The sequence below is a fragment of the Ursus arctos genome, chromosome X (genome assembly GCF_023065955.2).
Source record: "Ursus arctos isolate Adak ecotype North America chromosome X, UrsArc2.0, whole genome shotgun sequence".
Lineage (NCBI taxonomy): Eukaryota > Metazoa > Chordata > Mammalia > Carnivora > Ursidae > Ursus > Ursus arctos.
Window position 1 is genome coordinate 28,656,166 of NC_079873.1, and position 22,151 is coordinate 28,678,316.

Below are 22,151 nucleotides of genomic sequence, written 5' to 3' on the forward strand. Positions count from 1 at the left end.
GTCACTGTATCCTTTTTAAAAAATGTGTAAATGGGGGTGCCTGGGTGGCTCAGTCGGTTAAGAATCTGCCTTCAGCTCAGGTCATGATCCCAGGGTCCTGGGATCCAGCCCCGCATTGGGCTCCCTGCTCAGCGGGGACCTGGCTTCTCCCTCTTCCTCTGCCCCCCCCCCTCAGGTACTTTCTCACTTTCTCTGCTCACACACGCTCTCCCGCTCTCAAATAAATAAATAAATAATCTTTTAAAAAATGGGTAAAATGGAGGGCACGTATTGCATGGTACACTGAGTGTTGTACGCAAGTAATGAATCGTGGAACTTTACATCAAAAACTAGGGATGTACTGTGTGGTGACTAACATAATAAAAAAAATATTATTAAAAAAAATGGGTAAATGGCTTCTAGATTTCCAAAACATATAATAAGCACTCTCTACAGTATCTGCAGATAGAACAGATGCTAACCTGACCTCTACTTGGTAAAATCTATCTGAAAATTTGTTATACCTTTTCATACCCTTGAAATAACTCTGGAAGAGATTTGGGCCAAGGATTCATCTTTAAATCAATCACATTAAATCATATTAAAAGGACATCATCTACCTGTTCTCCTTAGGAAGAGCTCCAAGGCAAGTGTCAGACATGGAGATGACATTCCTACAAAGTCTGTATCTTCTTCCCTGTAGGGCACAATAAGATATAATTTTAATAGAGAGAAATATAAGAATGCATCCTGGTTTCCAGGGAAATTAACATTTTCTTCCGACATTTTTCAACCCAGATCAACAAGAGTGCGGCTTTAAAAGGGTAAATGTTTTTCTTATCAAACTTTCCCTCTTCAGAAATGAAAAAAAAGTCAGCAAGATTGGATCTCTGAGTAATATGTTTTTATGTTTGTGTTGAAACTCAGTATTTTCAAAGTTTACTCAATGCTGTGGTTCAACCAAATTATCATGAAAGGAAATAAGATAGAGAAAGAACCTAACAGTATAAAGTAGAGCCAGGGAAAAATATAAATGGGAGAGATGAATTAAATGAACCAGAGGGAGAAAGAACAGATTTCTAGAACGAGACTGTATATGGCCAGAGTCACATCAGTGGCCCCTATAAGAGAATAAAAGACAGTTGTTTTGATTCTTCGTCCATAGTTGAGGCCGTTTGACAGAAAAGTAATCTACCATGACCTTTAAAACCTTTCTATTATATGTTAGTGATGCTGTTGCTAACCCATCGCAAGAAGAGTGATATTTCCAACAGAGCTTCAAATCACTAGTTTAGAGAGCACCATGGGGAAAAAAATACATTTCCTGATGTGAGATTATTGTGGTTATGTATAGTGCCAGTGCCTGGTGCTTGTACTTAGCTATTTGATGCTGAGGATGCTGACATTCCTGGCTTTTGAGTCCATATTCATATGGGTGCAAGTTGGTTAAAATAAACCTCAAGGGAAGTCTTTCTGGGAAAAAAGGAATTCATAAAGAGGCAGCATGTGGTCTGAAATCTCTAAGTCCAACTAGAAAAAATAAATTCTGCCAGTTTTTCTTCAGTGTTAGGGGTAGAGCTTATCACACCAATAAAATTCTGAAAATCTTTATTTTGATCAAAAATTACTGCTATGTAGTCTTTATAAAAAGTTATTTACACTGTAGAATAGGATTAAAAAAAAAGAAGTAACTGGCAGAAGCAATCTCCATTACCTTGAATCTGTATGATCTGCTCTAAGTGCAGATCACTAGAATGAACTAAAGCATTGAGAAGTGTTTTAGTTAGTGACTACATGTCAAGCATTGTTTTAAGCGCTCAAGAAATAAGTGAGCATTTGTTTGAGTCATTGCCAAGTTCATTTGTCACTCGTAATATCATCATCTATGTCACTGGTGACCTTTGAGTTGTGCAGTACACAAATATACAGCCATGTATGGTGGCCTTGCTGAGTAGTAAGGAGAGAGTAATTGAACAATACAGACAAGATCTCTGTTCTCATGGAATTTACTGTGTATTTTCTAGTTTGATAAAGGGAGAATAAATGAGTAAATTATACAAAAGTTATATAATGATGAGTCATAAATCTAAGAAAAGAGAATGTGCATGATAGAGTGGCGTAAATCAGGGGAAGGGGATAGTTATTCTATAGATATGATCAGGAAAGATCTCTCCACAGAATGTATCTTTGAAATAAAACTGAATAAGTAGGAACCAGCCATATGGAGATATATATATGCAGAACAATCCAGGCAGGGGAAACAACAACTGCAAAGGTCCTGAGCTAAAAATAAGGTTGGGATATTCATGTTCTAAGAACTGACAGAAAATCAAAGTATGATCTTCTAGAAGAGAGTAAATGGAAGGAAAGTTGCACAAACTGAGAATAAAACTGTTATGGAATGAATGAATGTGTCCCCCGAAAATTTCTATATTGATATCCTAACCTTCAATGTGATTGTATTAGGAGATTGGGCCTTAGAGGTCTTTTGTAACTGGCTTTGATCTAGCATAATGCTTTGAAGGCATGTCTATGTGGTAGGATGTATCAGTACTTGATGTCTTTTTACGGCCAAATAATACTTCATTGTATGAACACACCACATGTGCTTATCCATTCATCAGTTGATGGGCATTTGGGTTGTTTTCACCTGCTGGTTATTACGAAAAATGTTGCTATTAGCATTCTTTTTTTAGAAGATTTTATTTATTTTTAATTTATTTATTTAGAGAGAGTGGGGGAGGGGCAGAGGGAGAGAGAGAATCTCAAGCAGACTCCTTGCTGAGCATGGATCCTGATGTGGGGCTCAATCTCACAACCCTGAGATCATGACTTGAGCTGAAATCAAGAGGCAGACACTCAACTAACTGAGCCACCCAGGTGCCCCGCTATCAGCATTCTCATGCAAGTTGTGTGGATATATGTTTTCATTTCTCTCTGAGTGCAACTTCTGGGTTGGTTTTATGTTTAATTGTTGGAAAAACTGCTAGATGGTTTTCAAAGCTGCTAGCTATACTATTCTACATTCCCATAAGCAGTACGAGACTTCTAATTCCTCCTTATCCTCACCAACACTTTTTGTTACCTGATTTTTTTATTCTAGCCATTTTAGAACATGTAAAATGATAGTTCATTGGGGTTTTGATATGCATTTGCCTGATGACAAATGATATAGAGCATCTTTTCATGAGCTTATTTTCCATTTCTGTATCTTCCTTGGACAATCATCTATCCAGATCCTTTGCCCATTTTTAATGGGTTATTTGTATTTTTAATGAGTTATATCTTTATAAATTTGGATATGTGTCTTATCAAACATATGATTTGTAAATATTTTCTCCCATTCTGTGGGTTGTCCTTTCATGGTATCCTTTAAAAACATTTTTAATGTTGATGAAGTCCATATTATTTTTACTTTGTTACTCATGCTTTCTGTATCATATCTAAGAATCCTTTCCCAAATCTAAAGTCATGAAGATTTACTCCTATCTTTTATTCTAAGAGTTTTATATGTTAGCTCTAAAACAGGTCTATAATCCGTTTTAATTTTTGTTTTTGGTGTAAAACAAGGGAACGATTTCACTCTTTTGCCTGCGGTTATCCAGTTGTCCTAGCACCATTTGCTAAAAAGATTTTTCTTTCCATCACTGAATGGCAGGGGCACACTTAACAGAAATCAGTTGACCATAGACATGTGGTTTTCTTTCTGGACTTTCTATTCTATCTTATTGATCTCTAAGGCTATCCTTAGTCAGTACCATATTGCATTGATCATTCCCCTGTACTAAGTTTTTAAATAGGTAAGTATGATGAATCTTGTAAGGTGGAGATTGTTAATACTCCCTATTATTTATTTCCTGTTTTCCTATTTGTTTTATTAATTATTCTTTCTTCCATGGCCCAGTTTAAGTCTTGTGTTGCAAACTTAGTTCATTAATTTTTAATAAGTTTCAAGTATACCTATATAGATATGGACTGGAGGTATTGATTTACAGGTTTCCAGCAAGGTGGGTTTCCTTTTCAGTTCCAAATATTTAGTAAATTCTGAATTTCTCATTAAATAATGAAAGCACATGGGGCGCCTGGGTGGCTCAGTCGTTAAGCGTTTGCCTTCGGCTCAGGGCGTGATCCCGGTGTTATGGGATCGAGCCCCGCATCAGGCTCCTCTGCTGGGAGCCTGCTTCTTTCTCTCCCACTCCCCCTGTTTGTGTTCCCTCTCTCACTGGCTGTCTCTCTGTGTCAAATAAATAAATAAAATGTAAAAAAAAAAAAAAGAAGAAGAAAGAAAACACAGTTTACAGCTTCAGAATTCAGAGAGTAAAAATGGAGGTGCCTGGCCCAGTCAGTTAAGTGTCTGACTCTTGATTTCAGCTCAGGCCATGACCTCAGGGCTGTGAGATAGAGCTCCGTACAGAGCCCTGTGTCAGGCTCTATGCTGAGTGTGGAGTCGGCTTAAGCTTCTCTCTGTCCTGCTCCCTTTGCCCCTCCCCCCTTAAAAAGAAATAGAGTATAAATGGACCGCTATAAATATTTCCATGAATCCAGAGGAAGGAAAAGAAAAATATGAAAGAATATAGACAACACAAATAGAAAGGGGAAAAAAGGGGAGATTTAAACCAAAAGAAATCAGTAACTAAATTAAATGTACATGGATTAGCTGCTCCAAATAAAGAGTAGTGTCAGACTGTGTAAAATCACATATAACTATGCACTACCTTCAAAAGATATACCCAAAGAAAGCAGAAGTAAATAATAAATAGAAGAGCTGGACTTCATAACATAGAAAATAACACAGATCAAAAAGCCAAAATTTGGCTCTTTGAAAAGATTAATGAAAATGACAATTCTGCTTGAGAGCCTTCTCAAGACAAAAAAAGTACAAAGAACAAATATCAGGAATTCAAATGGGTCATATATTACATATACATTGCAGATTTTACAAAGAAAAAAATGCAGAAATTTTTTATTTATTTTTTTAAAGATTTTATTTACTTGAGAGAGAGAGAGCGTGCACACAAGCAGGGGGAAGAGGCAAAAGGAGAGGGAGAAGCAGACTCCCTCTTGAGCAGGGAGCCTGATGCAGCGCTCCATCCCAGAACCCTGGGATCAAGACCAGAGTCGAAGGCAGACACTCAACCAACTAAGCCAGCCAGGCGCGCCCAGAAAATTTTTTTAAATAAATTTTAAATTTTAGAAAAATCACAATTCTCTAGAAAAATATAACATCAAAACAGATATAAAGAAAAAGGAACGTGTAGATACACATATACGTTATAGAAATTAAATCAATATTCACTATTCTAACCATAGTTGAAATCCAATAGAATTTCACTAGGTGTTCTTATAAACATTCTAAAAAGAAATAATTTCAATTCTACATAAATTCTTCTGAGACTAGAAAATGAGAGAACATTATTCAATTATTTTTTTAAATTTTTTTCATTTCAAAACAGGAAAGAACAGTATAAGAAAACATAATTAGAGGCACTCTTAACCTGGAAAATAGATGATAAACATAACATAACCAAAATGAATCCAGCATGAAAAGCTAAGTTTATGTCACACAAAGTTATTTGGTACAACAAAATTAATAAAATTAACCTTACAAAAAAATTAAATACAAAGTCTCTTATAATTTCAACACTCATTCATGATTTTAAAAAATCTTCAGTAGGTTGGCTTTTAATTGTGTTGATTCTTTCCTTTGCTGTGCAGAAGCTTTTTATTTTGATATAGTGCCAATAGTTCATTTTTGCTTCTGCTTCCCTTGCCTCAGGAGACATATCTAGAAAGAAGTTGCTACGGCCTATGTCAAAAAAGTTACTGCCTGTGTTCTCTTTTAGGATATTTATGGTTTCAGCTCTCACATACAGGTCTTTAAGTCATTTTTAATTTATTTTTGTGTATGGTGTAAGAAAGTAGTCCAGTTTCATTCTTTTGCATGTTGCTGTCTGTTCATATGTGGAATTTAAGAAACAAAACAAGCAAGCAAAGGGAAAAAAAATAAGAGACAATTCCAGAAACAGACTCTTAACTCTAGAGAACAAACTGATGGTTACCAGAAGGGAGGTGGGTGGGGGATAGATGAAATAGGTAATGGGAATTAAGGAGTGCACTTGTGATGAGCACTGGGTGATATATGGAAGTGTTAAATCACTATTGTACACCTGAAACTAATATTACACTGTATAGGGGCGCCTGGGTGGCACAGCGGTTGAGCATCTGCCTTCGGCTCAGGGCGTGATCCCGGCGTTATGGGATCGAGCCCCACATCAGGCTCCTCCACTGGGAGCCTGCTTCTTCCTCTCCCCCTCCCCCTGCTTGTGTTCCCTCTCTCGCTGGCTGTCTCTGTCTCTGTCAAATAAATAAATAAAATCTTTAAAAAAAAATATTACACTGTATATTAACTAGCTGGAATTAAAATACTTAAAAATTTTTTAAAAACTCAGCAAATCTTATCAAAGTGGAAATAGAAATTATTAATTGAAAAGAAGCTATCATACAGTAACATCATAGATAATATTGAGATAATTAAAGATTTAATTTTAAGATCAGGCACAAGACCAGGATACCTTTTGTAACCACTTCTATTCATTATTACATTGGAGATCTTGGCCAGTGCAGAAATCAAGAAATAGAATTATCAGAATGCCTAAGGATTAGAAAAGAAAAAACACAGCTTCTGCTATTCATATACACTACTGATGTGTAAAGAAAAATACAAAATAATGTACAGGAAATTACTAGAATTTGTAAAAGAGTTTAATAGGATTTCTAGTTAAAAATCAATAAAAATAAATTGTATTTTTATATATAGCAACAGAAAATGATATTAAAAAGAGATAAATCCGTTCAGATATCACAAAAAGCTGAAATAGTAATAAATCTAACAAGATGTGCAGTCTCTACAGACAATATTATAATACTTTCATAAAGACCTTGAAGAAATAAAAAATGAAGAGATACATTCTATGTTTATAAATTGGATGTCTTAGTACTGAAAAAATGTTAATTATCTAAAATTTAATTTATAGAGTGAGAGAAATCTAAGTAAAAACACCAAAGATTTTGTTGTGGACCTGAAGAGCATCTTCAAAAATTTATACAGAATTACAAAAGCCCAAGAATAACCACCACACATTTGAAGAATAAGATAAATTTGGGAGGACTCATTCTACTGAATATTTAGATTTCTTATAAAGCTTATAAAGCTAGAGTAAGTAAGATGGTGCAGTACTAATATAGAGACCAATGAATGGACCAAAATTATAGAGACCCAAAAAACAGACCAAAACATATATTAAAATAAAATCATATAATATACAGACACACACACACACACTTGCCACACTGTATAGCAGAGGTATCACAGCAGATTGACAAAGAAGTAACAAACTTTTCAATTAAAACATGCTGAGCAATAGGGCATTTGTATGGAAAATAACTAAAATTGGATCATAGCATAAAAAAATTATTTCCAAATGGATTAATAACCTAAATGTGGAATGCTTAAATATATATATTATTTTAATAAATATATATTATATATTATACATATTATATAATAAATAATATATATAATAATAAAATATATATATTTTAAGATTTTATTCATTTATTTGACAGAGGCAACAAGAGAGGGAACACAAGCAAGGGGAGCAGGAGAGGGAGAAGCAGGCTTCCCACTGAACATTGAGCCTGACGCAGGGCTCAATCCCTGGACCCTGGGATCACGAGCTGAGTTGAAGGCAGATGCTTAACAACTGAGCCACCCAGGCGCCCCTCCAATACATTTTAAAAGACAATATAGGTGGATATCTTTTTGCCACAAACTAGAAAGGAATTTTTAGGATAGAGAAAGTATAAGCTTTAAAGGAAATGATTGATGTATTTACCCACATTCAATTAAGAAATACTTTCCACCAAAAGAAAACATAATTAAAAGACAAGCCACGCCACAGAGTTTGAAAATATTATTGCAACATATAAACCAAAAAAGGACTACCATTCAAATAAATGAATTTTTCTAAAGCAAAAAAAGGGAAAACCGATAACCTGATAGAAAGATGAGCAAAAAATTTCAACATACTCTTTGAAAAACAGCAAATCCTAAAAGTCAATAACTATATTTAAGCTGTAATCTCACCAGTAATCATGAAAACTAAAATTCACACCATAAGGAAGTACCACTACACACCTATTAGGTAAGAAATATTTCAATAAGTGATAATAACTAATGTCAAACATTTAAATATGAGACACTCACCACTATTGTTGGAAGTATAAACTAATTTGATCACTTCTGTTACCTTGTGGTTTAAAGATTATTTTTTCCCTGTGACCCAGTACTTCATTCCTGAAACTTCCCTGTAACCAAGCATTCCACTCCCTGGAGAAATGTGTTCTCTGTACCAGGAGATAGATAGATAGATAGATAGAAAGATAGACAGACAGACAAGATAGACAGGGACACACATACATAGCAGCACTGCTCATGACAGCCACAACTTAAAACTAACACATTCTGCCGAGCAAAAGAAACAATCCACAAAACCAAAAGGCAACCTGTGGGATGGGAGAAAGTATTTGCAAATGACGTATCTGATAAAGGGTTGGTATCCAAACTATATAAAGAACTTATACAACCTAACACCCAAAAAACGAATAATCCAGTTTACATAAGTCAAAACCACAATCAGCTATCACCTCACAACTGTTGGAATGTCAATCGTCCCAGAGACAGAAACCAGGTGTGGCCAAGGGTGTGCAGACGACAGGACCCTGTACACTGTTGGTGGGAATGGAAATGGGTGCAGCCACTGTGACAAACGGTATGGAGGTTCCTGAAAAATAAATACAACTACCACACAACCCAGTAATGGCTCTACTGAGTATTGATTTGGAGAGCACAAAAACAGTACCTCAAAAAGACAGATGCACTCCCATGTTCACTGCAGCATTATTCCCAATAAACAGACATAGAAACATAGACCTTGGGGGGAGGAGTTAAGATGGCGGAGGAGTAGGAGACACCGTTTTCAGCCGGTCCCCCAAGTCAAGCTGGATAGGTACCAGATCAGCCTAAACAACCACGGAACCAGCCTGAGACGCAGGAAGATGCATCTGGATCTCTACAAATGAACATCTCCAGCGCTGAGTATTGAGGTACGAAGCGGGGAGCATGAAACCACGCACAGATATCGCAAGATAAACAGAAGGGGGAGGGAGCCGCCGCGTTCGGGCGCCGGGAAGCGGCAGCCACTTGCACGGGAGAGCGGGCGGGGCTCGCGGACGGCACCCGCAAAACAGCAGACTGAGACCGTGAGCCGGGTGCGCGCGCCACCAGGCATCTCGCGGAACACCGGAATCCCGGTGAGCTCACTGGATCCAGACTGAGACCGGGAGATCCGGGAGCGCGCGCGGGGCGGCTGGCGGCGTTAGAAACACAAAGGACAGAGACGCGCCGGCCCTGGAAGTGAGGGCTGGGACGCCGGGTGTGGGGCGCACATCCCGGACGCTGCAGGGTTGAGCAGCACCAACAGAAACAGAGTTAAAGTGGCCAGACATCAGTAGAGAACGGGCCGCAATCCTTCTGTTCCTTGACAGAGGCTGAAATTTGGCCGCTGCTGCTCTGACTCTCAGAAGAGGCACAGCAAACCGCCAGGGAAAGCTGCCAGAGAACAAAAGCCTGGAAATACCGGCTCAGGGAGTGCCCATCCCCATCCCCCCTCGCAGGGAGCACCGAGACTCTAACCAAACAGGGTTGCCTGAGTATCGGCGCGGCAGGCCCCTCCCCCAGAACACAGAAGGCAGGCTGAAAAATCAAGAAGCCCACAACCCGGGCGCCTGGGTGGCGCAGTCATTGAGCGCCTGCCTTCGGCTTAGGGTGTGATCCTGGCATTCCGGAAAGGAGTCCCTCATCGGGCTCCTCCGCTGGGAGCCTGCTTCTTCCTCTCCCACTCCCCTGCTTCTGTTCCCTCTCTCGCTGGTTGGCTGCCACATAAATAAATAAAAAAATAAAATCTTTAAAGAAGAAGCCCACATCCCTAAGATCCCTATAAAACAAGGGGCACGGCCTGGGACCCAGTCAATAATTTGGGCTCTGGAAACCCCGCAACCTCTCTTCATCAGAATGACAAGAAGGAGAAGCCCCCCTCAGCAAAGAAAACACAGTGAGTCTGTGGCCTCTGCCACAGAAATAATGGATATGGATGTAACCAAAGTATCAGAAATGGAATTCAGAGTAACGATGGTCAAAATGATGAGTAGAATTGAAAAAACTATTAACGAAAAGGTTACTGAGAATATAGAATCCCTAAGGACAGAAATGAGAGCGAATCTGACAGAAATTAAAAATTCTATGAGCCAAATGCAGGCAAAACTAGAGGCTCTGACGGCCAGGGTCGCAGAAGCAGAGGAACGGGTTAGTGAATTGGAGGATGGGTTAATAGAGGAAAAAATGAAAATAGAAGATGGTCTTAAAAAAATCCAAGCCCACGAATGTAGGTTACGGGAGATTACTGACTCAATGAAACGATCCAATGAATCATCGGCATCCCCGAGGGGGTGGAGAAAAACAGAGGTCTAAAGAGATATTTGAACAAATTGTAGCTGAAAACTTCCCTAATCTAGCGAGGGAAACAAACATTCGTGTCCAAGAGGCAGAGAGGACCCCTCCCAAGCTCAACCACGACAAACCTACACCACGTCACGTCATAGTGCAATTCGCAAATATGAGATCCAAGGATACAGTATTGAAAGCGGCCAGGGCAAAGAAATTTCTCACGTACCAAGGCAAAGCATCAGAATTACATCAGACCTGTCTACACAGACCTGGAATGAGAGAAAGGGTTGGGGGAGCATATTTAAAGCTCTTTCAGAGAAAAACATGCAGCCAAGGATCCTTTATCCAGCAAGGCTGTCATTCAGAATTGATGGAGAAATAAAGACATTTCAGAATCGCCAGTCACTAACCAATTTTGTAACCACCAAACCAGCCCTACAGGAGATATTACGGGGGGTTCTATAAAAGTAAAAAGGCCCCAAGAGTGATACAGAACAGAAAGTCACAGCCAATACAAACAAAGACTTTACTGGCAACATGGCAACATTAAAATCATATCTCTCAGTAATCAGTCTTAATGTAAATGGTTTGAACCATCCAATAAACGTCACAGGGTTGCAGATTGGATAAAAAGAAATGACCCATCCATTTGCTGTCTACAAGAGACTCATTTCGAACTCAAAGATGCATTCAGACTGAGAGTAAGAGGATGGAGTACCATCTTTCACGCAAATGGACCTCAAAAGAAAGCTGGGGTAGCAATTCTCATATCAGATAAATTGGATTTTAAACTACAGACTATAGTTAGAGACGCAGAAGGGCACTATATTATTCTTAAGGGAAGTATTCAACAAGTGGATATGACAATTATAAATATATATGCCCCCAACAGGGGAGCAGCAAGATACACAAGCCAACTCTTAACCAGAATAAAGAGACATATAAATAAAAATACATTAATAGTAGGGGACCTCAACACTCCACTATCAGAAATAGACAGAACACCCTGGCAAAAACTAAGCAAAGAATCAAAGGCTTTGAATGCCATACTCGACGAGTTGGACCTCATAGATATATATAGAACACTACACCCCAGAACCAAAGAATACTCATTCTATTCTAATGCCCATGCAACATTCTCAAGAATAGACCATGTTCTGGGACACAAAACAGGTCTCAACCAATACCAAAAGATTGAAATTATCCCCTGCATATTCTCAGACCACAACGCTCTGAAATTGGAACTCAACCACAAGGAAAAATTTGGAAGAAACTCAAACACTTGGAGACTAAGAACCATCCTGCTCAGGAATGACTCGATAAACCAGGAAATCAAAAATCAAATTAAACAATTTATGGAGACCAATGAGAATGAAAATACAACAGTCCAAAACCTATGGGATACTGCAAAGGCAGTCCTAAGGGGGAAATACATAGCCATCCAAGCCTCACTCAAAAGAATAGAAAAATCTAAAATGCAGTTTTTTATATTCTCACCTCAAGAAGCTGGAACAGCAACAGAGGGACAGGCCTAATCCACGCACGAGGAAGCAGTGGACCAAAATTAGAGCTGAAATCAATCAAGCAGAAACCAGAAGTACAGTAGAGCAGATCAACAGGACTACAAGCTGGTTCTTTGAGAGAATCAATAAAATTGACAGACCACTGGCAAGACTTATCCAAAAGAAAAGAGAAAGGACCCAGATTATTAAAATTATGAATGAAAAAGGAGAGGTCACGACGAGCACCATTGAAATTGGAAGGATTATTAGAAATTTTTATCAATAGCTATATGCCAATAAACTAAGCAATCTGGAAGAGATGGAATCCTTCCTGGAAACCTATAAACTACCAAGATTGAAACCGGAAGAAATTGATTTCTTAAACAGGCCAATTAATTATGAAGAAATTGAGTCAGTGATAAACAACCTTCCAAATAACAAAATTCCAGGCCCAGACAGTTTTCCTGGGGAATTCTACCAAACATTCAAAGAAGAAATAATACCTATTCTCCTAAAGCTATTTCAAAAAATAGAAACAGAAGGAAAGCTACCAAACTCATTCTATGAGGCCAATATTACCTTGATCCCCAAACCAGGCAAAGACCCCCTCAAAAAGGAGAATTACAGACCGATTTCCCTAATGAATATGGACGCCAAAATCCTCAACAAGATACTTGCTAATAGAATCCAACAGTTCATTAAAAGGATTATCCATCACGATCAAGTGGGATTCATACCTGGGATGCAAGCGTGGTTCAATATTCGCAAATCAATCAGCGTGATACATCATATCAACAAGAAAAGACTCAGGAACCATATGATCCTCTCAATCGATGCCGAAAAAGCATTTGACAAAATACAGCATCCTTTTCTGATTAAAACCCTTCAGAGTGTAGGAATAGAAGGTACATTTCTCAATCTCATAAAAGCCATCTATGAAAAGCCTACTGCAAATATTATTCTCAATGGGGAAAAGCTGGAAGCCTTTCCCTTAAGATCAGGAACTCGACAAGGATGCCCACTCTCACCACTATTATTCAACATAGCACTAGAAGTCCTTGCAACAGCAATCACACGACAAAAAGGGATCAAAGGTATCCAAATTGGCAAAGAAGAAGTCAAAATGTCTCTTTGCAGATGACAGGATACTCTATATGGAAAACCCAAAAGAAGCCACTCCCAAACTATTAGAAGTTATAGAGCAATTCAGTAACGTGGCAGGATACAAAATAAATGCTCAGAAATCAGTTGCATTTCTATACACGAATAACGAGACCGAAGAAAGAGAAATTAGGGAATCCATCCCATTTACAATAGCACCAAAAACCATACGTTACCTTGGAATTAACTTAACCAGAGACGTAAAGGACTTATATTCTAGAAACTATAAATCACTCTTGAAAGACATTGAGGAAGACATAAAAAGATGGAAAGATATTCCATGCTCATGGATCGGAAGAATTAACATAGTTAAAATGTCCATGCTACCCAGAGCAATCTACACTTTCAATGCTATCCCGATCAAAATACCGAGGACATTTTTCAAAGAACTGGAACAAACAGTCCTTAAATTTGTATGGAAACAGAAAAGGCCCCGAATCTCCAAGGAACTGTTGAAAAGGAAAAACAAAGCTGGGGGCATCACAATGCCGGATTTCGAGCTGTACTACAAAGCTGTGATCACAAAGACAGCATGGTACTGGCACAAAAACAGACACATAGACCAATGGAACAGAATAGAGAGCCCAGAAATGGACCCTCGGCTCTTTGGGCAACTAATATTTGATAAAGCAGGAAAAAACATCCGGTGGGAAAAAGACAGTCTCTTCAATAAATGGTGCTGGGAAAATTGGACAGCTACATGCAAGAGAATGAAACTTGACCACTATCTCACACCATACACAAAAATAAACTCCAAATGGATGAAAGACCTCGATGTGAGACAGGAATCCATCAAAATTCTAGAGGAGAACATAGGCAACAACCTCTACGACATCGGCAAAGCAACCTTTTTCATGACACATCCCCAAAGGCAAGAGAAACAAAAGATAAAATGAATTTATGGGACTTCATCAAGATTAAAAGTTTCTGCACATCCAAGGAAACAGTCAGAAAAACTAAGAGGCAGCCCACGGAATGGGAGAAGATATTTGCAAATGACACTACAGATAAAGGACTGGTATCCAAGATCTACAAAGAACTTCTCAAACTCAATACACGAGAAACAAATAAACAAATCAAAAAATGGGCAGAAGATATGAACAGACACTTTTCCAATGAAGACATACAAATGGCTAACGGACACATGACACATGAAAAAATGTTCAAAATCATTAGCCATCAAGGAAATTCAAATCAAAACCACACTGAGATACCACCTTACGCCAGTTAGAATGGCAAAAATAGACAAGGCAAGAAACAACAATTGTTGGAGAGGATGTGGAGAAAGGGGATCCCTCCTACATTGTTGGTGGGAATGCAAGTTGGTACAGCCACTCTGGAAAACAGTGTGGAGGTCCCTTAAAAAGTTAAAAATTGAGCTACCCTATGATCCAGCCATTGCACTACTGGGTATTTACCCCAAAGATACAGACGTAGTGAAGAGAAGGGCCATATGCACCCCAATGTTCATAGCAGCAATGTCCACAATAGCTAAATTGTGGAAGGAGCCGAGATGCCCTTCAACAGATGACTGGATTAAGAAGATGTGGTCCATATATACAATGGAATATTACTCAGCTATCAGAAAGAACGAGTTCTCAACATTTGCTACAACATGGACGGCACTGGAGGAGATAATGCTAATTGAAATAAGTCAAGCAGAGAAAGACAACTATCATATGATTTCTCTCATCTATGGAACATAAGAACTAGGATGATCGGTAGGGGAAGAAAGGGATAAAGAAAGGGGGGGTAATCAGAAGGGGGAATGAAACATGAGAGACTATGGACTATGAGAAACAAACTGAGGACTTCAGAGGGGAGGGGGGTGGGGGGATGGGATAGACCGGTGATGGGTAGTAAGGAGGGCACGTATTGCATGGTGCACCGGGTGTTATACACAACTAATGAATCATCGAGCCTTACATCGGAAACCGGGGATGTACTGTATGGTGACTAACATAATATAATAAAAAATCATTAAAAAATTTAAAAAAAAGAAAAAAAATAAAAAAAAAAAGAAACAGACTTTGGGAGCCTTATGCTAAGTAACTCAGACACAGAAAGACAAATACCCGATGCTGTCATATACATTTCACGTGGAATAAACAAATACTGAACGCATGGATACAGAGAACAGATGGGTGGGCACCTGATTCGGGGAAGGGGAGGGCAGGTGAAGGTGGTCAAAGACGCAGTGTCTGAGTGAGAAAATCTGACAGTCATAGAATATTCTGTGCAGCATGGAGACTAAAGCTAACCCTGCAGGACAGGGTACAGGTTCCCCCGCTCTTTGAAAGTACAGTGCTCCTAGGAAACCTTTCACAGCAGAAAGGGTGTAAAGAAGGAATGACCATTAATATATACGGAAAAATGAGTGAGCACACTCAGACTCCAAAAATGACTTCTCTTTGGCTTTTCTTAGGCCTCAGGACACAACTCCTAACGGATGCCGAAAATAAATGGAGATAAAGCACAGCAGATGCTCACAGACACAATTCAAAGCGCTGGTGGCTGGACGCGGAGAGCGGTTCCCAGGAAGGAGCTGGTTAGGGTGCACGCCGCCTCTGTCATGCTTCTCCCCAAAACAGATGCTGAACGCGATGCTCACTGTTTGACTTTTTTCATAAGAGGAAAATCCTCTTCAGGTTTCTTCCCATTAGTGAAACCAGGTAATAACAGAGATCTTTCCAAAAAGCCAAGTGTCTTCCCATGAACTTTTAAAAAGTGGGGGATACTTATACTTGAACGTTCCTGAGGGAGGAGATGTGAAAGGTTCTCCCAGACACAAACCTCAGCAGATCCACTGGGAAAGGCACCTTCCTCAGCATGCAGAACACTGACTACTTCCTACTCCCAGAAACTTTCTCCTTCCCCTCACGCAGGACAACCCACAACAGCTGGGAGTTACCCCAGTTCCTCCTTTCTCCCATCCCCGATATCTAAGCCGTTGGCAAATCCTGTGAGCTCCATCTTCAAGATGTACCCAGAATAGGACTAACCACTCCTTCCAAGGCCACCTGTCTGGTCCACACTGGAGCCCATCTCTTGCCTGAGTTCCTGTTAAAGCGTCATCATTGACCTCCCTTGCCCATCCTCAACCCTCTGTCATCTGTACTCAACCCTGCAGCCAGGATGGCCCAGTGAAACAGGGTCCCATGGGGTCACAGCCCTGCCATGGCTTTCTGTCACACTCTGTCACCTCCCTGAGGTCATGTCCTATGCTGTCTCCTGTGGCCACAGGGCCTTCTTGCTGGCATTCACCTGGTATGCTCCTGCCCGCGGCTTGTGCACATGCTTTCCCTTCTGTTTACAATGCTCTTGATGTGATATCACTCACCTTCTTTAGATTTTGACTCAAGTGTCACCCTCCTAGTGAAGTACCATCTGGCCAATGTCGTATTCCAAATCCCCAGGGGAAAAGGTGCCCCAGGACTCTTCCACAGCCGGGATGCCCGGGACAAGGGGTCCACCCACCTCCTGCACCCTGAACACCATCAGGAAAGGGAGCCATACGAGGAATCTACCTGCACACGAAACCTGAAACCAGACACCTTCCTCGATGACGGGTGAGCACACACGCTTCCTCCCCTTGCCTGAGGTGCTCATCAGAGAAAGCTGAGCAGAGACACTTCCCAGGGTCCAAATCTCCCTCTGGCCAAGGTCCTGGGAAACAGACATCTGATCCCACCACCCAGCCAGGCTCGGACCTGCTCAGTGAGTCCTAAGACCCAGAGACTTCTTTCCACTCCAGCTCAATCCTTCTCACAGAGAAGCAAACTCCAGCCTCACAAACGTGCTCATCGTTAGCTCTGGAATTCCCTGGTTTATGTCTACACTGGCCCACACCGGGGTCCCATGCAGACCACTCCGCAAACGCCCTAGGGTTGCAAGCCACTTTCAAGCTGCCCTTAGAAAGGCAGAAACTGGCCCGATTAGGCAGACCAGCCAAGTGACCCAATGTGCTGCAAACTCGGACAACACCCTCCCTGAACACCAACGCTTCTGAGTCCAAGCTTCCAACCTTCGCTCACTGGGCACTGAGCACCATGTCAGCATGAACACTGCTCTTTCAATTCACTGGCCTCCCAGTCCTTCCAATCAGAAACCAAGCTCCAGACACCACTCTATTTTCCCTTCAGAGAGAGAAGTCAAATGATGGAATAAAACACTCCCTGTGCACAGCACACTTCTATCCACATAGAATTCTTGGTCTTTCTCTTTCGGGCAGCCTTACAAGACCCACACCAATGAGAGATACCACAAGTTCAATCATCACGTATATATTTGTCCTTATATTGTTCCTTTTGGTATTTTTATCTCAAAGTCAATGTCTCTATTGCTTTGTTAAAATAATAATAATAATAATTAATAATAATAATAATAATAAATAATGATGATAATGAATATGATGACATGGTCACCTAAGGGTCTGGATCTCCATAGCCAGACAACATGGCTCTGGTCCAGATAAGGATGAAGACACAACCTCAGCCCATGAAGCAAACCCCACACCCTCAGGGATCCCGACACGCCTCAGGGGTGAAGAGTTCCTTTGCTACATGGAGTTGTCTGAGTCCAAAGGATACAGGCACCCCCCAGCATTCATTCTGTTTTCTTCATCAATTCCCCAGCTCAAGTCACAAGTGACTCACCAGGTCAAGCTTCCAGAGCCTAGGATGAACCTCCAGGTAAGCAGCAAACCCCCCCCCCCGCCCCCACCCCAGGAAGGCTGACAGGAGGCTCCATTTCCTTTGGGAGCACAATGTGGCACTCCCCGAGCTCCTCAAGAACCTACACTCCTTCTCCCTTTCTCCCTCTCACAAAGGCCACCAAACCCTGTGACAGCTCTGAGGCTGTTTTACTTTAACAAATGATTTCTAATATCGGAATGTGGCTCGCAGAAGAGAAAAACATGAACACCCACAAAGGATTCCTTTAATATTTCAGAAGACTCTTTTCCCATTGTTTAATTAAACCAGGAAATAAAAACGCAGATAGCTCCTTCCACTAGCAGGTCCGATTCACTTCACTGATCAAAAGGAGAGCAGGAAATAAAAGAGTAACAGATGTTCTGAGGACCCATCATGTCCATCACCTCAGGTTTGAAACTTCACACGCATGCAAGGAAAGAAGCACCACCAAACATCTCGGCCTGGCAACTCTGACAGTGTGAATTGGAGTGACAGGGACAGATGACGAGGCTGTGTGTGTTTGGTGAGGCTGGTGGCCCTGAAGAAGGGGCTCGGCCAGCTCTCCACCTGTGCCTCACCTGTCCTCAGCCAGGAACCTGCTCGCAGCCCTCACCTGTCACAACTGTCACACGGGAGACTCACAGCCACCCCTGGAGCCCGCCCTGCCCACACCCTGCTTCAGAATGCACTCAGCTCTCCTCTGGGACCCCTGTCACCTCTACTCAAACCTGGAATTCCCCTGTCTGCTGCAAAACTCCAGGATTCCCCCTCTTCTTCCAAAATTACACTAGCCCAAGACTTTCCTGAGAAGGGGAGAAGGCTAATGAATGGTTCACACCTTCTTTCCCCTTCTGTCATATTTCTCTCCACTTACCTTCCTACCTGTTAACGGTTAAGTGACGTATCCATGGAACATGAATGTGCCCTGAGATCTCAATCTTTCATTTCAGCCTTCTCATGCCTCCTTGTACAATAACATACTGTATCCCCAGGACAGGGAGTTTTAAAATTACTATTTACAGAATAATACAGCCCAAATCACCTCGTTTTTAGTTGCTCTTCATTAGGCAGAACAGTTTCTGTGTAAAAAGCCTTTCCATAGAGATGACCCTCCAGTAATTTTTTTTTTAATTTTTTATTATGTTATGTTAGTCGCCATACACTACATCATTAGCTTTTGATGTAGTGTTCCATGGTTCATTGTTTGCATATAACACCCAGGGCTCCTGGGCAATACGTGCCCTCCTTAATACCCATCACCGGACTATCCCAATCCCCCAACCCCTCCCCTCTGAAGCCCTCAGTTTGTTTCCCAGAGTCCATAGTCTTTCGTGGTTCATTCCCCCTTCTGTTAACCCCCCCATTCATTCTTCCCTTCCTTCTCCTACTGATCTCCCTATTTCTTATGTTCCATAAATGAGTGAAACCATATGATAATTGCCTTTCTCTGCTTGACTTATTTCACCTTCCAGCAATCTCATAAGGAGGAAAGAGAAACTCTGTGGGATAACCTGACTCATCCAGAGTCAGGCAAGCAGTTCCAGAACTTAGCCCAGAGCTCCTGACGCCAAGCCCCTTGAAGCCACCAGCATGCCTCTATCCAAAGGAATTCCCAAAGACTCTCCTTCTGACTCCACCACCAAAGAAACGACAGAGAGAATATGGCACCTCAAAATATCAAGATGATACATCTAGTAAAGCTAGATAGTCAAGCTCAACTATTAAACAGGGAAAGGCTGCTTTGAATAATTTTGAATTTGAAATGAAAAGACTAATGAGTGATGAAACATCACCTTTGACAAATGACAAGACATCATCCAAGTCTGTATCTGACGACAAAAAGCCATCTAACTGTAAATGGTGGCCACTCAACCACACCTTAGGCCCAACTGAATAAACACTGTTAGTTGGAGGAACAAAGTATATCTTAAAAATACACAAAGAGTAAATCTCACCTTCCCTTTCTAATAAAAGAGTGTTTCTAGGAAACAGCTGTTCAAAATACATTCATAAGCAATAAATGAACAGGGAAAATGGTATGCCCTGCAAAGTTCTCCCTGCTCAGAAACTAAGTACCTCTTTCACCAAACCCAGAACGCTGACAAGTGCTACTTAAGTTTTACTTCATGGCTCAACTAGAGCAAAGAGAAAAGCCCAGGAGATGGTGGGTTAATGAGAGGTTTTACCTCCAGTCCTGACGTGGATATGGCATTTCACCAAATGGACCTGCCGCTCTCTCTGAACGCTGGCGTCCTGTGTCAAGCTGCCTCACTGACTCAGATGCAGACGTTCAAAACCTCGCGTCTCGTGGAGCCAGAGCAGAGAAGTGTTGTCAGCTGGGGAGAAGGCGGCTCCTCAGACCTAAAGCCTGCACACCTGCTGCGGTTTCTGGAAGAAGGGGAAACACAGACTTGTCTTTTAGTAGGAATTATCTTCACAGCCCATTGCCACCGTCCCCGGGGGACAGGGCGTACAATGCTGAAGCCCCCAAACGGCTCTGGGGCTTCTTACCGCCACGCCTGTGCCTGAGGGAACAGGGAACACCCTGCTGAACTCGGGGTACTGCTCAAGGTCCATTACCTGCACTGTGTCGGGGGACAGGGGGCACGCCACTGAAGTTGGCGACTGTGCGGTCCTTACTCTCGCTCTTCCTGGGGAACACGGGAAACCCTGGAATGTCTGCGACCCATCCCACAAAAGCTCTGCTGAGCGGGCGCCCTGGAGTTCCTGGGTCTGGGGCATACGGCCAGGTGATGGAGACTGGGCAGAAGAGACTTGCAAGGGAAAAAGAAAACTCACCTGAGTCTCCACGATGAACTCTCTCCACACGCCCTTCCAGGACCCCGCCTCCCACCCGGGGTGCCCCCTACTCCCGGACCCCCACCCCGGCACACAGCACGCACTCACTCAGCCAGGAACTCCACAGGTCGACTCTCTCAGAACTCCACAGGTCAGAACTCCCCTTCTTTGGCTCCCTCTTCTACGTCCTCTGGCTCCGGGTCACCACAGAGACGTAGCTCCACCCCCACGCGGTGATTGGTTGGGGAGTGTGGGGCTTCCAGCCCCTTGAATGCCGGGCAACTCACCCCGTGACTCACAACTCTGGAAGCGCAGGGGGTCCAGCAGGCGCCTCCTTGGCGCAATGCCCTGCGCAGGCGTGAGTGGGATCGTGGGCAGGGCCCCAAACCCACACACATACACACACACAGCCCCTTCCACGCAGACCCCTAGAGCTGCAGACCACCCTCAGAGCCCTGCCCCTTCCCTTCCGCACCAACCCTCCCTGCAGGGGTGTGCCTGGTTCCTGGCAAGGTCACCTGCTCTCAGACTGTTCCAGCCTTGGGCTTTAAGAAACGAGCAATGCTTTCATGCATTTTCAAGGCAATTTTAAGCCCAAAAAGGAATGTTCCAAGCGGGAATAGCTTCGCCTTCTTGTCTCACCCACGGAGTGGATAGTGCTTCTCAGACCCTCAAAGCATCATTCTAGGATGAGCCCATTTGTGCTGGAATCTATATACACATGCTTGGTTCTGCAGGGAAGCAGCTAGTAGGAACACCCGGCCTTCTGTGCTGTCACAGTTGTGAAACAGGAACATTTATTTTTCACTTAAAAAGAAAACATAGTGTTATTGTCAACACTAAATGAATGAACCTTTTAAAACATTTTAGAGAGAAAGGAAGAGAGTTTTATTCAAACCCAAGTCAGGACAGCTGCCTGGGAGACACAATCTTCACAAAGAAGGGAGTGCTCCAGGGAAGGAACATTTGGGGCAGGGTTATATATTTGTTGTATTTTGTGTTACGTACAGTTACACATCATGATGAGGAAGAAGATTCCAGAAAGTGACAGACTTTTTCTTATGTTTTCAGTATGTACAAGTCAGTATGACTTTCATCCTACGGGAGCCAGAGAAGTTCTTTTGTGTTCTTACCTTGATGTTGGCAAAGGCATTTTTTGGTTCTCTTTTTCTTTATGAAGCAGATGGACAATATGTGCTGGGGGCAGAAACAGGGCCCATGCTTTGAGGTTTTGCCCAGTCATTTTGAGCTGGGTAAAATGTTAAAGGATAGCTTCCCTGGGAGGCCAAGATCAGGGCCCACAGATGGTATGAAATAAAAATTACTCTTATCCTTATCATCACTACCAAATGGAGGAACCTGAAACGAAAGCACCTTTCACATAGTACAAAGAAATCAAAAGGATCCCTACAGAAGGTTACCTGCTCCATGGTCAACACAGGTAACAGAGGC

At 41.8% G+C, this 22,151-nt stretch overlaps 1 long non-coding RNA gene across 1 annotated transcript; it reads right to left on the reverse strand.

Annotated features, from left to right (window-relative positions):
• Positions 1–599: 599 nt before the first annotated feature.
• LOC130543416 (uncharacterized) lies at positions 600–20,646 on the reverse strand. The gene is made up of 3 exons (XR_008958750.1): positions 20,481–20,646; positions 20,087–20,288; positions 600–676 (listed from the first exon to the last, which is right to left on the reverse strand). It is a non-coding gene; the product is annotated as an uncharacterized LOC130543416 (long non-coding RNA).
• Between the last annotated feature and the right edge of the window lie 1,505 nt (positions 20,647–22,151).